Here is a 12072-nt window from a genome sequence, read left to right on the forward strand (position 1 = left end):
TCTCTCAAAATAAATAAACATTAAAAAAAAGTGTCCACCCTTTGGGTAGCAGACCCTTTAGCATCCCAGAAAGTCAGGGAAGAGGAAGAAGACAGAGGCTGAGCACTTTCTACCCATTGCCTCATTTAACAGCACACAAGGCAGCCCTGCTCTCACCTTATCACACAGAAGGGGACACCCATGAACTTGCAGTTCACCTAACCCAGGGGTTTCCTGCAGCTCTTCCACAACGTTTCTGAACCAAGGGCAACGTCGCCCCCAGGGCACATCTGGAAACATCTGGAGACATTATTTCATTGTTACAACTGAACAATGGAAGGAGGGGGACATTACTGGCATCTGGCGTGTAAAGGCCATGGATGTGGTTAAACATCCTAAAATGCCCAGGACAGCCGCTCCCCCCCTTCCCCAAGAAAGGATGATCCAGGCCAAAACACCAACAGTGCTGAGGCTAACCTGGATCTAGAAAGATGCACTCAGACACATCCACGCAATGTCAGTCCTCAGTTAAGAACCCTGGTCTCCAGCCTCTTAATTTGTAGAAGAGGAATGAACAGAAGGCAGGGTGGATAAATGGCTTGTTCAAGGTCACCCAGCAAGGCTCCCTTGCCGCCCGTGCAGCGAGCATAGCGCCTGCACACAGCCGCAGCTCAGTAGGGAAGAAAGCCAAGAAAGGACTGGGTTGTGGCCTAAAACTCCTCAAGGTTGTCCTGGGCAGGATCCTCATCCATGTCTTCTTGATCCTTGACCCCAACCTCTTGGCAGCCGGCGTAGTCCCTGACCAGACCCTTCATGACTGCGGTGAGGAGGCCTGAGCCAGGCTGATGGTGGGGGTGGGCGGGGCTGCCAGAGGGACAAGGGAGAGGGTGGGTTGAAGCCAACGTCATGCATCTAAGCCAGAGAGGCCGCAGCAGTTGGAAGAGCATACCATGGCAGTGGGCACTGGAGGGCTGGGTCCCCTTGCAGGTGGTGACGGGGCAGATACAGCCACCTCCCTACGGCTACATCCCTGGCAAGGTGTGTGGGGTATCTGTGGTGGGAAGGTCAGATTTTCTGACCTTGCTTGAAAGATGACTCGAAGTCCTCGATGAGCTAAAAGCCCTTGTCTGGTGCCTGCTTCTGGAACTGGCCTAGGAGAGCCCACTGGAGTTCTGTCTGCTGGGACCTCAGCGGCTTTCTTCCTTCTCCATCCTGCCTGCCATCTTCACAGGAAGCAGAATTGCATAGTGTGAGGCACACAGGCTCTATAGCTCTGCTTCCGTGTTCATATCTGGCATTTATTTACTGGCTCTGTGTCCTTAGGCACGTTATTCAGCCTCTGTTTCTTCCTCTGTAGAATGGGGCTAACACCATCCGCACCACCCTCAGGGTTGGTGGAAGGATCAAATGAGGTAACTTTTTATAAAGCCCTTAGGAGGATGCCTAACTTAGAGTAATCACTCAATAAATGTGAACTATTATTGGTATTGTTTTTATTAGGCTACTCGTGCCCTCTGGAGTGGGTGTGAACTAATCTAATCCAGGGTTCCCTGTAGCATCTCCATCTCTCTGCTGCCCTCTAGTGGACACTGGCCGCATTGTCCTGAGAGGACACTCGGGGTGTCCACAGAGTTAATTTCTTCCTTCAGATTTCAAAGGAAATTTGTCATTTAAGGAAACCTTATGGTTGATTCTTGGATATAAAGTCAAACAACTAATTTCTTCCCCTTCCTCCCAAAGAGAAGTCACTTTGGGTTGGTGTTCGCACACTGGTTTGCTTGAAGCAGCACCCTGTTGTAGTGGGGAAGCTACAAGGCGGCAATTTTTCTTCTTGACATTGATGTTAATTGATCATTTTTAGTTTTTACAGGGATGACTACCTTTAACTCCAACACTTTTCTGCAGACTTCCTTATTCCACTGTTGCAGCCAGACGTGATCACCCACGCCCGCAGCCTGAGGATAACTTGTTCCTTTCCTCAGATTCTCTTTCTCTTCCTCCTACAGTTTGGCGTGGACACTGGGGAACAGCAGAGGCCTCGTCTGTTTTGCTCACAGCTCCGTCCCTGGTGCCCATTACAGGGTGTGGTACATAGTAGGTGCTCAGTTCCTGTCTGTGAAATGAGTAATGCACTCCTGACCACCTGCCTTGCCACCACAGAAGGGGGCGGGGCATCTACTGAAGCATTACTGGGGGAGGGGGCGGCTCTGTGCTGAACGCTGATGGAGTCTGGGAAGAGACTTATTTAAAAGGAGAGATGAAGGTAAAGGGAGGGCATAGCTGTTGGTGAGGGGGCGAGTGGGTTGGAGAATGTCTGAACCCCTACCTGGTTTGGCTGATGGGAGGTCAGTTAGACCACGGGGAGGGACAACAAGAGTCCTGGATTTAGGCTGTCCCGGAGGCCCCCCAATAGGGGGAGTCTGAGTTCTGGAACTGACAAGGCTACTTGAGGGCGCCTAGAACTTGGTCTCCCGCAGCACACCCGTGCCTGGGGACAACATGGCCGATGCTCACCCCAGATACCAGATCAGCTCTGCGGCTCACGTCCTGGCCCAAGAAAGGAAGGCGCAGCACCTGCCCCAGGTCTGTACACCTTCCTCCCGCAGGCTTTATCCAGGTTTTTACGTCTCTCAGCTCCGCCCGGGCTCCGCCCCTTACCTCTAGCCAATCGCAGAGCCCCAGCAACCCCCACGTCCAATGCGGAACGTCTCGGTCCAAGCCCCGCCCCGCCGCCTCCACCTGCAGAGCGGCGGGCGGACGCGTTCGGATGTCGGGTCACCTGCACTTGTTCGCGGAATCCTGGGCCTCCCCTCCGCTCTTGTGGGCGCTGGAAGGGACGGCGACCCGGGTGCATGCCGCGGAGCCAAGCGTGTACCCGGTCAGTGCCCGCTCCCGGGATCGCCTATCTGGAGGCGGCACCTTCTTCAGGTGCGCCCTCCTCCCGGTCCGTTCTGGGACTACTTAGCCTTTACTGCTAAGACAGACTTTGTAGCTCCAATAAGTGCACTCTGAGCTGGGGCTGGCCGTCCCGTCCCCTCCGTGGCCTTGCTGTAGGGTCCAGACTTAGCCCCTTTTCCTCCGTCCTCTGCCTCCCTAGCCCATTATCCTCTTAAACCCGGGTCGCTGGGTGGCCCAGTCCAGCCCAGCCCAGCCCAAGGCCCTTGCCATGGGCTTTGGCTCCACCTAGTGGCACAAGGTGTAACTTCAGAGGTGCTAACAGTCTGGGGCGAAGGTGGCGGTGGTATGTGGCGGATACCTGGATACACCCGGGTGACTGGAGTGAGCACAAAGTGGCCTTTCTCTGCTTCAGCCCAGCCCAGCCCCTCCCTCTGCTTCCGAGGGGAGGCTGGGGTACTGGGGGAGATTCTTGCCAAGTAAAGATGCTCCTTCAGAACCCTCTGCCTCCGGAAGGCTTTAGTGACCTAAGGAGCAAGGACTCTCAGAGGAATTGGTGCCCCTGCATGCCATCTGTGGGCTGGTCCTCACACCTGGCTGCCGTCTCAGGGCTTCCCCTCCCCCCCCCCCGCCCAATCCCNTAAGTATTGGTGCTCAAACCAGCCCTGTTTCCACTTTTCTCCCTGCCCCTCATTCCTGCTTCTTCCCAGCCATTGGCTCTCTGCCCTATCTCATCACCCTCTGTCTGTCCCACTGTGCATCTGCCCGTGTCGCTGCCGTGCCTACGTTCCCGCCCTCCTGGCGGTGCACTGCCCTGGTGCCGTGGAGAAGCTTCTCACAGCCCTCTCGCCCCTGTGTCCACCTGCCTCTGTAGACCCCAGATAGGTTTGCTGCCAGTACCCACCCCCCTCAGGAGGGATGAAATGCCTGTGCCAACAGGGCTTGTCTCAGCCTCTGTGCCCTCAGCAGCGCCAGCCACTGGTTGCCGTAAAGAAGTCCTTTCTCACACGACAGGACACAACGTAGCATTGCTTCCTTCCCTGCTTTTAACTGGCTCCATTGTCTTCCCCACCTGGAGGTGGATTCTGCCAAGGCGATGTTTGTCGTGTGTGTGTGTGTGTGTGTGTGTGTGTGTGTGTGTGTGTGTGTGAAGGGTCGTATGCTTTGGGTGGAAGATAGGGAAGACCTACTGGCCCAGGTTACTTCAATGTTGCCCAATGGAAGAACCCACGATTCGGGCCTCCGGAGGGACCATTCGAATATTTGACAGCTGCAAAAAAATTGATTGGCCCTAAAATAAGAATACTGCAAGATTGAAATCAATAAATTCTTAATCAAATGTCCAACTGTAACATTATATCAACCTCATTAATTGTTAAATTTAGTATTCATAAAATTTTTATTGCGTTTGAAGGAATGTGTGGGCTAGGTTTTACAAGAATTCCCAATTGTAATTTAAATCAGTTACTCCTAGCCAAACGGCTTCAAGAGCAAAATTATAAATATCTTTCAAACATAATACAGCAGATTTTAAATATTTTAATATGTTTGCACTGATATAGGGCGAAGCTGTCAAAAATAGGAATGCCAGGGCTTACAGAGGTCCTACAAACAGCTTTTTGTCTTAGGGTGAAGCAGGAGGCAGGAGGCAGTGAGGATGAGGGGGTGGGGTGGTGAGAGGGCACAGGAAAATCTCAGGGGATAGGATGGGGACAGTAATGGTGATGAGGAGAGGGAGGTATAGTGTCTTCTTTTACTTCTTCAGGGAGTGTTACTCAACCTCTCAAGTTGGGGTGCAGGGGCTCCTCTGGACATGTGGGGTCATGGGGTCTTATAGGAGCAGGCAGGGGCCGCACTGTCGCTGAGTGAAGATTCGGGTTCAGACTTGAGCTCACCCATGGGAAGTCCATGTGCCCAGTCCTCTGCCCAAAAGGAATAAATTCTTCTAGGAGGCTTGTGATGGGTGGGATCTGGGGCCAGCCCTCAGAGGCACCTTTTGCAGGGACCCCTGAACTGGGAACACTCCTTCCTAAGGGCTCCAGGCCCTTGGTTTCTGGGTCCCATTTTCTTCCCTCCCCGACCCTACTTTACCACCACTCGAAAGCTCTGTCAACTCAGTCCCATATTTTTCTCCATTTCACTCTCTCTGGTTAGAAGGGCTAGCCCAGGATCCATTAAAAGTTCCCCAGGTGGGGAACTCACAGCACAAACGCTGTCTTTATAAACCCTGGTTGTGTGATGGCCAGCCTGGGTGGGGAGGACAGATGTTGTCATTTCTTCCTGGGAAGGTCTTATGACCCGCAAATGGCCACATGACCCCTCCCAAGGCCAGAGAGAGAGAGAGAGAGAGAGAATAAAGAACAGTGGCCAGCAAAAGGAATTTACTGTTAATAATAATAAAGTTTTGAGTCACATTTTTAAAAACTTTTTTTTAATGTTTTATTTATTTCTGAGAGAGAGAGACAGCATGAGCAGGGAAGGGTCAGAGAGAGAGGGAGACACAAATCTGAGCCGGCTCTCAACACAGAGCCTGACACGGGGCTCNTTACCACCACTCGAAAGCTCTGTCAACTCAGTCCCATATTTTTCTCCATTTCACTCTCTCTGGTTAGAAGGGCTAGCCCAGGATCCATTAAAAGTTCCCCAGGTGGGGAACTCACAGCACAAACGCTGTCTTTATAAACCCTGGTTGTGTGATGGCCAGCCTGGGTGGGGAGGACAGATGTTGTCATTTCTTCCTGGGAAGGTCTTATGACCCGCAAATGGCCACATGACCCCTCCCAAGGCCAGAGAGAGAGAGAGAGAGAAGAAAGAACAGTGGCCAGCAAAAGGAATTTACTGTTAATAATAATAAAGTTTTGAGTCACATTTTTAAAAACTTTTTTTTAATGTTTTATTTATTTCTGAGAGAGAGAGACAGCATGAGCAGGGAAGGGTCAGAGAGAGAGGGAGACACAAATCTGAGCCGGCTCTCAACACAGAGCCTGACACGGGGCTCGAACCCACGAACTGTGAGATCATGACCTGAGCCGAAGTCGGACGCTTAACTGACTGAGCCACCCAGGTGCCCCTTGAGTCACATTTTGATACATAAAATTAGATATGCCACAACCTTGTGGCCTATCACTGGGCTTGTTTCTCTCCAAACTGTCGTGGCCCTGCCCACTCCCCGCCCCATACTCTTTAACTGTTGGAGTGCGGGTCATGGCAGGAGAACATAGAAGAAAGTCCCTCTGAGAAGGAATGGGGAGGGTAAGGCCTGACCTTGGGGAGGTCTGGTGCAGCCTGGAGTTGTGCGTGAGAAAAGAAACAAGGAAAGGAGCATAGTGTTCGTGAATGGTGTTTATATCCTAACCTGAGCCACAAGACAGTGGTGGGGGGTATTAAGCTCAGGGATGTTAGCTTGGCTACTCCAAGAACCTACACATTTTCTGAATGTTTCATTATTTTAATCCTTGCAACAATCCCAAAAAGCAGGTATGATTTCCCATTTTAAAGATAAAAAAGTTAAGGCTCAAGTATCTTGTTTAAGGCTGTACTCAGGGGTTGGCCTAGGATTTGAACCCACATCCATCTGACTCCAAAGCCATTGACTGTTTTTCAGTATAAACCTGTGCCACTGGGGCTCCTGGGTGGCTCAGCTGGTTAAGCATCCAACTCTTGATTTCAGTTCAGGTCATGATCTCAACAGTTTGTGAGATTGAGCCCTGAGTCAGGCTCTGCGCTGGGCATGGAACCTGCTTAAGATTCTCTCACTCTCTCTCTCTCTCTCTGCCTCTCTCTCTCTGCCCCACACCTGCTTGTGCACTCTCTAAAAAAACCCAAAACTGTATTACTGTGTCTCTGGTCTGCCTAGCCATCTCTGCCTTTGGACACAGTCTTTCCCTCATGCTGTGTGGCTCCTGAGTCCCCACCGACCACAGAGGCTGCTGGCCCCTGGCTGCCAGGCTGGGGGCATGTCCACTATGTATTGGACTGACGGGTGGGAATGTGAACCACACTGGCCAGTCAGAGTTCCTCTGTGAGATCTGTGGATGTTGGAAAGGGGGTCCCTCTGCCTCTGAGAGGGTGAGCTCCTGGGGCCATGGAGTCCGGAATGGGTTTCTCTCTTGCCACAAGCAGATGACTGTGTGTGTGTGTGTGTGTGTGTGTGTGTGTGTGTGTGTGTGGCCAGCATGCAAGAGAGGAGAATCTAGAGACAGGGAGAGCATTACAGAGAGTGTATAAGCCCTGGAATACTATTGGATCACCAGCTTTTAACCTTGACTTTTCAAATTTATGTCAATGAAGTTTTATTTGTGTATGTATTTATTTTTGTGTAAGCCCATTTGAGCTGGGTTTTTGCCCCTTGCTATGGCAGGAATTCTAGCAAATACAATTCTACAATTAACTGTGTTACGGACACAGAGTTCTTCCCTGCTGAAAGGGAAAGGTGACTAGGGTAGTCGCAGTTCTCGATGGCGAATGACAGAGAGCCAGCTGGAATTAGGTGACGCAGGCTGGGGGTCTACCAGAAGGCCAGCAGAGTAGGCCGGGGCCTCTAGGGAGCCAAGTCCTGGCTGTGACTCACCAGCGTACTTTGTGGTGCTACTCTTTGAGTTGCTGTGGCTCTGGCTTCGTCCTGTCTGTTGGCTTTTCCTCTCTGAGTGGACAGAACATGACTGTATATCTCAGCATTTGGCCACTATAGAAAGACTGATGCTGTTTCCTCACTTGAACTTCAGAATGTTCTGGAAGGGACCATGAAGGGCCCAGTCTGGGCCAATTGCTACTCAAGGAGAACTGTCATCTGCGGCCAGAGGGGAGGGTTACTTGGGACTCACTTCTGTTTCGAGGGTCTTTTCTGGGGAAGAGGGCCTTTCCATGAGACAGGGAGCCCTCTTACAAAGTGCCTTCCCCAGGGATGAGAGCACTGCTCATCTATTCTGCCTCAGACCCTGTGCTGGGGGCCTGTCCCGAGTTCCAGGCACCTTCTTGCCCCCTGCAAATTTTGCAGGGATTGAACAATAGACCCGGATGTCAGATAGGGTCAGGTTCTTGGCTTCATTCTTGGTGAAGGTGGACAGAAGGACCAGGCTCCCTTCCCATTCTTTCCTGACTTGGCCTAACTTATTGCCACCAAGACCACTAGCTGGCCGTGTTGCCACCACAGTGAAGACTGCATTTTCCAGAACCCCCGTAGCTAGGTGCACTCATGCAGTGGGTTTTGGCCAATGAGACGTACGTGGGTCTGAGTGGCACCTCGAGGAAGGCCCCTTCAGTAGCACTCCTCAGCAGGGAGGGTCCCTTCTGTGCTCTTTGGCTCTTCTTTCTTCTGACCAGAAGAGTGTGTGGTTAGAGCTCTGGCAGCATCTTAGGCTAGGATGTGGCCAAGGAGATGCAAGCCAAGTGCCAGCATACGTGGAGAAGGAAGACAGAGCTTGGGTTCTGATAGGGCTGACGTGTTAGTGCCAGATGGCCCAGCCCGGGGCCCCCTTCCTGTGGGAGACACTAGGCTCCTATTTGGGTGAGCCTCTACTTTGGATTGGCTGTTCATCCAACTGAATCTGATCCCGGTCAATACAGTCAGTTAGCGTCTTGGTCACAAGCAGCATTCTAGATGGATCTCAATGTGTCCTAGCTCCGCTCTGAGAACCACAGGGAGGTTCTGGCATGCGGGGTGGGGGGTGGGGCAGGTGGGCTCCATAAGCACTGGCCGGCCCTCCTGAGAGAGCCAGGAAGGACCTGGGCGCCCACTCGCTGGTCCGACTCACCCACCAGAGAAGTTGGGGGCGGGGTGGGTGCTGATTTTTCCACGAGCAGATGAGGGGCCCAAGCGTTTGCTAAGGTTCCCACAGCTGGCAGGGGGTAGATATGAAATGGGACCACGTATTTGTCAGATTCTTAACATTGTTGACGCTTTCCCTGCTATTCGTAGGGGTTTGTCTGAGTCGGAGGCTGCAGGCATAGGGAGGCGTATCCAGAATGACCTTTTGTCACGTGGAGGGCGGGAGACCCAGGCAAGCCTGAATGCAACAACCTGTCTCACTTCTGGGGCCCAACTCCTGGGTCTCCCAGGGTTTGGTTCAATCTCAAAAATCTGACATTTAGGCATTCTCTCTGGGAAACAAAATGAGACTATGTGTGACTGTCCCAGAGTTTCTCCAGAATGGAGACTCCAACACACAGAGCAAAGCAGGGGTGATGGCACAGCTTCCGAGGGTAGGACATAAAAGAGAGTCCCGCTTTCTGCTCGCTCTTGCTCAGAAACCCAGCTGCCCTGTTGTGAGGATGGTCAGGCAGCCCAGGAAGAGACCCACGAGGTGAGAAACCGAGGCCTCTGACCAAAAGCCAGCGGCAACCACGTCCGCTGCCTTGAAGTAGGTCCATTTCAGTCCAATGAATGAGCTTGGCTGTTCGTCCTCAGCCCCAGCCAGACCTCAGGTGACAGCAGGCCCTCACCAGAAACCCTAGCTGCAGTCACCCAGCAAAAGCTGCTCCTGGGTTCCTGACCCATGGATACTGAGGTAACAATCATTTGTTCTCGTAAGCCACAACTTTGGAATAGTTTGTTAAGCGGCAATAGATAACATGTTCAGCTTGTCCAGGGAAAATGATGTGCTTCTAGAAGCTCTTTCAGAAAAGAGAAGATGTTTCTGTCTCAGAAGCCTCCCACAAACCCTTTATCATGTCCCACTGGCCCAGATTAATCATAGGCCTATCCTTTAACCAATGACTGGCCAGTGGGTAGGACAAGGCTAACAGCTTTGGGCCCGGGCCACTCCTGGGGATCAGCGCCCCCAGACACATGGGCTGAGGGGCAGGATTGGAGGAGGCCTGACTCCCTTTGGGGTGCTGCCCAGAGGAGGGCCCCGGGTCTTCCATGCCATGCCAATCAGAGCTCCTCCCAGGGAGGAATGTGGCGGCCACTTAAAGTACTTGGCTTTAAGTCAGGAATGCATGAATTTTACCTTGGTTCTGCAATTCTGTGAAGGAAAACAGGTTTTTTTCTTTTTCTTTCTTTCTTTCTTTTTTTTTTTCTGTTTGTTTGTGGAAGCTCATTGCCCCAGTGCTGCCTGAGAGACATGACCTTCCCCAACTGATGTCATTCCAGGCGCAAGGTCATCAGTGAGGCAAAACAGCTCCCTCTAAACTCTCCTTATCAGAGAGTTCTTGACTGGATGGGGGCAGTGGCCACTTGTCTGGAGAGAGAAATAACCACTCTTGATAGTGCAAATGTGTGTGTGTGTGTGTGTATTTTTTTTAACATAATTAATTAGCTAAAAAACTACTGCTCTAAGTTTGTTGAAAGTGGTCTGACACTGAATCCTGGGTCCAGTGGCTGCAGAGGGACTACATTTGCTGTCTTGGGTGATCTGTCTACTGACAAATGTAACAGAAGGGGTCAGGACAGCAGCTTGTGTGTGAGTGGTAACAGCTTAATTGAGATATAATTCACACACCACACAATCCATCCACTTCAAATGCACAACCCAGCACTTTTTGCTCTAGTCACAGAGTTCTATGACAATCCCCATAGTCAATTCTAGAACATTTCCATGGTCATCACCCCAAAAAGAAACTCCATACCTTTTAGATATCACCTCCTCAGCCCTCAGCAGCTGCCACTTTACTTTTTGTCTCTTATGGGTGTGTTTTCAATCATTTAAAATCTATCCTTTGTTTGCCAGCAGATACAATTCTGAAAAAAAAAATGGAGAGAAGTTATATCATCCATAAGGAATAGTGTAGATTGTCATGAAATATTCTCCATGGTACGTGCATGCTTTCTGACATATGCGTTCTTATCAAGTGGGCTGAAGTGTTGTTGAAAGTCTGTTATGATTGATCCTTGTCAATCATAGTGTTGGGTGCAGGGAGGGGATGTGGGTGGGGGGCTGGCCTTGGCTGGGATGGATCTAGGGGTGTGGTAGAGGGGTAGGGGTTGTCGAGGCAGCCCAGAGAGCTTGTGTGGCAACAGGGAGAAGTTGACATTCGGGTTAGGTGGTGGCCTGATTTGCCAAGATCTTGGAGTGAGTCCAGAGTGGCCTGACCACAGACCTCGCTCCAGAGACCCAGGGCTCCTTCTGAGTCAGCCATGTTGAATCTTGGCTCCAGTTCAGGGTTAGCTAGGAGGAATGACGAGGATTGGGGTTCAAGGTGAAATTCCTTTGTTTAGAATTTCTTCGAGGCCTGGGGGGGGAGGGGGATGAAGCCCTTCTCAAACCTCCTCTTCCTCCTCCTGACTTTCCATCTACCATTAGCCAGGTGCTTACTCTGTGAAAGTTGGCAGTGATCGCTGGGTTAGCCTCACACAGGCCGGGGGTAGGAACCAGCCATGCCTCTCCAAATGGCCACACTTGATTTGGGTCCCTGTGGCTCTTTGCTGGGGGCGCAAGGCCTGGTTTCAGGCCTGCCTCTGTTCCTGCTTTGCTCTGGTGACTCAGGGCAGGTCTCTGCCCCTCTCTGGATTTCAGTATTCTTCTCTGTATAATGGGAGACCAAAGAAATGATACCAAAGGGCTCTTCCGCATCTCTCAGCCTGGGAGACCTAGTTCAGTTTAGGGGAGTTGGTCACTGGTCTCCATTCACAGGGTGTTTATCATTTACCTTCATTTGGTGCCCTAGACCTTCTTCTCAGCAGTATGGCAAGGGGACTGAGAGTCCAGGTGTGGGAGATTTTTTTTTTTTAATGTTTTATTTATTTTTAGGAGAGAGAGAGAGACAGACAGCGTGAGCAGGGGAGGGTCAGAGAGAGAGGGAGTCACAGGCCGAAACAGGCTCCAGGCTCTGAGCTGGCAGTCAGCACAGAGCCCGACATGGGCCTCGAACCCACGAACTGCGAGATCATGACCTAAGTGAAAGTCGGACGCTTAACCGACTAAGCCACCCAGGCGCCCCTGGGAGATTTTTTTTTAAGTAGGCTCCACACTCAACGTGGGGTTTGAACTCACAACCCTGAGGTCAAGAGTTGCATACTCCACCAACGGAGCCAGCCGGGCTCCCTAGGAGACCACCTGGGGTTTTTTCTCAGTGCTGTCTCTGGTTTGTGCTGTGACTTCAGGCAGATACCCAGCCTATCTACCCTTGGTTTCCTCATCTCCAACACAGGGGAAGTATTGGACCTACCTCATGATGAGGTGATGTGTAAGTGGAATAACGCATGTAAGGTACCCTGCACATAGGAAATGTCCAATATGTTCTAGGATGTGGACATGG

The sequence above is a fragment of the Crocuta crocuta genome, unplaced genomic scaffold (genome assembly GCF_008692635.1).
Source record: "Crocuta crocuta isolate KB4526 unplaced genomic scaffold, BGI_CrCroc_1.0 scaffold130, whole genome shotgun sequence".
In the NCBI taxonomy this organism is placed as follows: domain Eukaryota; kingdom Metazoa; phylum Chordata; class Mammalia; order Carnivora; family Hyaenidae; genus Crocuta; species Crocuta crocuta.